Source organism: Pieris brassicae, unplaced genomic scaffold (genome assembly GCF_905147105.1).
Source record: "Pieris brassicae unplaced genomic scaffold, ilPieBrab1.1, whole genome shotgun sequence".
NCBI lineage: Eukaryota > Metazoa > Arthropoda > Insecta > Lepidoptera > Pieridae > Pieris > Pieris brassicae.
Window position 1 is genome coordinate 10,377 of NW_025575980.1, and position 4,624 is coordinate 15,000.

A 4,624-nucleotide genomic window follows, 5' to 3' on the forward strand; every position below is an offset into this window, starting at 1 on the left:
TGTATGAAAAAGTTTCAAAAAAAAAAAAAAAAACTCAATCAACTAAGTAAGTAAGTAAGCAAGCACTTAAGTTTCTTTTAGTGAGTACTATCTAGAATAATTAAAAATATCGACATTTAAATCGACGGTCCCTATTTGGAAGGTTAACCTATAGCCCTAATAATAATTATATTATTATGATTATGACAATGTTGATGTTGTTGCACTAGACACACCATAATAAACCATAAATAGTTTTTCTTACCAGAAGAGTTTTTATTTTTAAATATTCAATTTTAACTAGAAACGTATCGCTATCGCTAACAAAACCCCACACCACACACCACCACACGTTACACACATATACTTGACAGAGTAGATACTATCTACATATCTATCGACAGAGTTGTAGATATCGTGCCGTTGAACGGCATCTTGTCGCGTCGCGTGGCGATCTTGTACGAGAAACATTTTCCTCTGACATTGTATCGGAATAATTATTATAATTCATTATTATACATACATACATACATACATACATACATACATACATACATACATATTATTAATAAATTAATTGTTTTTTTTTTCTTCAAATAAACCCACATTGCCATTTCTCTGAGCGTGTGCTGCGAGCTTCAACGAGAAACATTCGGCGCGAAACTGTCGAGCGGCCGGCCGTCGCGCGCCGCACCTGTACGAGAAACATTTTCCTCTGACGTTGCATCGGAATAATTATTATAATTCATTATTATACATACATACATACATACATACATACATATTATTAATAAATTAATTGTTTTTTTTTTGTTTTTTTTTTTCTTCAAATAAACCCACATTGCCATTTCTCTGAGCGTGTGCTGCGAGCTTCAACGAGAAACATTCGGCGCGAAACTGTCGAGCGGCCGGCCGTCGCGCGCCGCACCTGTACGAGAAACATTTTCCTCTGACGTTGCATCGGAATAATTATTATAATTCATTATTATACATACATACATACATACATACATACATACATATTATTAATAAATATAATTGTTTTTTTTGTTTTTTCTTTTCTTCAAATAAACCCACATTGCCATTTCTCTGAGCGTGTGCTGCGAGCTTCAACGAGAAACATTCGGCGCGAAACTGTCGAGCGGCCGGCCGTCGCGCGCCGCACCTGTACGAGAAACATTTTCCTCTGACGTTGCATCGGAATAATTATTATAATTCATTATTATACATACATACATACATACATACATACATATTATTAATAAATTAATTGTTTTTTTTTTTTTTTTTTTTTTCTTCAAATAAACCCACATTGCCATTTCTCTGAGCGTGTGCTGCGAGCTTCAACGAGAAACATTCGGCGCGAAACTGTCGAGCGGCCGGCCGTCGCGCGCCGCACCTGTACGAGAAACATTTTCCTCTGACGTTGCATCGGAATAATTATTATAATTCATTATTATACATACATACATACATACATACATACATACATACATATTATTAATAAATATAATTGTTTTTTTTGTTTTTTCTTTTCTTCAAATAAACCCACATTGCCATTTCTCTGAGCGTGTGCTGCGAGCTTCAACGAGAAACATTCGGCGCGAAACTGTCGAGCGGCCGGCCGTCGCGCGCCGCACCTGTACGAGAAACATTTTCCTCTGACGTTGCATCGGAATAATTATTATAATTCATTATTATACATACATACATACATACATACATACATATTATTAATAAATTAATTGTTTTTTTTTTCTTCAAATAAACCCACATTGCCATTTCTCTGAGCGTGTGCTGCGAGCTTCAACGAGAAACATATCTATCAATACAAATGTCTATGCAAAAAAAAGAAAACAAACAAAATCATATCAGTCAATAAAATAAATAATAATATTTTTTTACTACTACTACTAGTACTACTACGTGCTACTACTGCACGCCAATACACATACATAATAAAATGAAAAATCGTCTCTCTCTCGCTCGCTCTACGAGAAACATTCGACGTCCGCTCCAATGCCGACGCGGACTATTGCTCTCGGTATAGATGTGGAGCGAAACAGTCGTGCGCACAGCGTCGACTCGTTCTCGTTGCCGCGCGTCGTTCGTGTCTATTATATAGACGAACGACGGACGAGAGAGAATGTGTTCTTGTTTTTGTTTTTGTGTTTGTGCGAAGTGTGAGAATATTATATACATATATTCGCGCATGGATGATATAGATATGGGTATGGATTTTCGGAGGAAATTATATCAAATTCGTATTTCGAATGCGAGACCGCCGAGATCTTTCCCAGCTCTCTCTCTCTCTGTGTGTGTGGTGTATAGTACATTTTATATATCTCTCTTGTGTCAACACAAAATAACAAAGAATATACATACTACTCCTCCTCATATTTTATATAATATAATATAAAATTATATTATAGCACCGCGTTCGCAGACCGTATGGTGATGTTACCAATCGACCAAGATTTGGGACCGTCTCCCCCGGTGTTATCTGTGATGTTAAAAGAATACGCTTCTAGGCACACCTCAACGCAGGGCGCCTAGCGTGTTCGACACGTGCGCGGTCGCCACGGCGACCGTATATGGAAAGAATGTATAAAAGAGGACGCACACGCGCCCATCGTCGAAACGGTGTGCGCAGCGTCGTGTTGGAATTTATCCCTCAAGCTCCGGGCGTTGATCGTATCTAGTGCGAATCATGCGTGTGTGTGCGCATGTAATTGCCAGCCGAGTTTTAATATGTTTACAATAACGTATTGAATAAAAATTGAGAAGTTGCGTTTAGATGAATGTTCAATTTTCAAATTGTCACAACATCGATTCCCGCCCGCGGGGTCGTGTTCGTTGCAGTTTTATGTCCCTCACAGTGGTCGAGCATCGTTGTACATCACCTCGTTGCGAGATCGTGACGGGACGGCCGCTCGTAGACCGGTCAAAGTTAGTCTATCGATATGAAGCGCGAACGTCGCGTCGCGTGCAAATTCGACGCGTTACGTTCACGCGTGTCGAGAAGGCGCGCGCGCAAGCGCGCGCCCCTCGACGCCGCCGAGCCAGCGGCTCGCCGAAGCCGCGTGACCGCGGTGTAGGCGTGTCGTTTGCGTAAGCAGCTCCCTGGTTGATCCTGCCAGTAGTTATATGCTTGTCTCAAAGATTAAGCCATGCATGTCTCAGTGCAAGCCGTATTAAGGCGATACCGCGAATGGCTCAATATATCAGTTTTGGTTCCTTAGATCTTACTCAGTTACTTGGATAACTGTGGTAATTCTAGAGCTAATACATGCAATCAGAACTCTGACCAGTGATGGGATGAGTGCTTTTATTAGATCAAAACCAATCGGCGGAGGGCCATGCGTCCGAAGTCGTTAATTTTGATGAATCTGGATAACTTTTGCCGATCGCACGGTCCAGTACCGGCGACGCATCTTTCAAATGTCTGCCTTATCAACTTTCGATGGTAGTTTCTGCGACTACCATGGTTGTCACGGGTAACGGGGAATCAGGGTTCGATTCCGGAGAGGGAGCCTGAGAAACGGCTACCACATCCAAGGAAGGCAGCAGGCGCGCAAATTACCCACTCCCGGCACGGGGAGGTAGTGACGAAAAATAACGATACGGGACTCTTACGAGGCCTCGTAATCGGAATGAGTACACTTTAAATATTTTAACGAGGAACAATTGGAGGGCAAGTCTGGTGCCAGCAGCCGCGGTAATTCCAGCTCCAATAGCGTATACTAAAATTGTTGCGGTTAAAAAGCTCGTAGTTGCATTTGTGCGCCGCGCTGTCGGTGCACCGCATCCGCGGTGATACTGACACGTCTGCGGAGCATATCGTCGGTGAGCCGGCGGTAAAACGCCGGTTCAATATCAAAATCCTATCGCGGTGCTCTTCGGTGAGTGTCGAGGTGGGCCGACAATTTTACTTTGAACAAATTAGAGTGCTCAAAGCGGGCTCAAAATGCCGCTTGAATATTTCGTGCATGGAATAATAGAATATGATCTCGGTTCTATTTTGTTGGTTTTCAGAACTCCGAGGTAATGATTAATAGGGATAACTGGGGGCATTCGTATTGCGACGTTAGAGGTGAAATTCTTGGATCGTCGCAAGACGAACATCAGCGAAAGCATTTGCCAAAGGTGTTTTCATCAATCAAGAACGAAAGTTAGAGGTTCGAAGGCGATTAGATACCGCCCTAGTTCTAACCGTAAATATGTCATCTAGCGATCCGCCGACGTTACTACAATGGCTCGGCGGGCAGCTTCCGGGAAACCAAAGATTTTGGACTCCGGGGGGAGTATGGTTGCAAAGCTGAAACTTAAAGGAATTGACGGAAGGGCACCACCAGGAGTGGAGCCTGCGGCTTAATTTGACTCAACACGGGAAATCTCACCAGGCCCGGACACCGGAAGGATTGACAGATTAACAGCTCTTTCTTGATTCGGTGGGTGGTGGTGCATGGCCGTTCTTAGTTGGTGGAGCGATTTGTCTGGTTAATTCCGGTAACGAACGAGACTCTAGCCTGCTAAATAGGCGTCGTCATTCAAGGTGTGCGCGACTCTCGGGGAGCGCAACTCACTGGCGACGTATTAAAATTCTTCTTAGAGGGACCGGCGGCTTCGAGCCGCACGAGATTGA

The 4,624-nt window shown here is 42.9% G+C and overlaps 1 non-coding gene across 1 annotated transcript in view; it reads left to right on the forward strand.

Moving 5' to 3' along the window:
- The first annotated feature begins 3,099 nt into the window (after window positions 1–3,099).
- LOC123719318 overlaps window positions 3,100–4,624 on the forward strand; it is a 1,906-nt gene continuing 381 nt past the window's right edge. The window contains exon 1 of the ribosomal RNA XR_006755379.1: window positions 3,100–4,624. This exon is cut by the window's right edge and continues 381 nt beyond it. This is a non-coding gene — a ribosomal RNA (small subunit ribosomal RNA).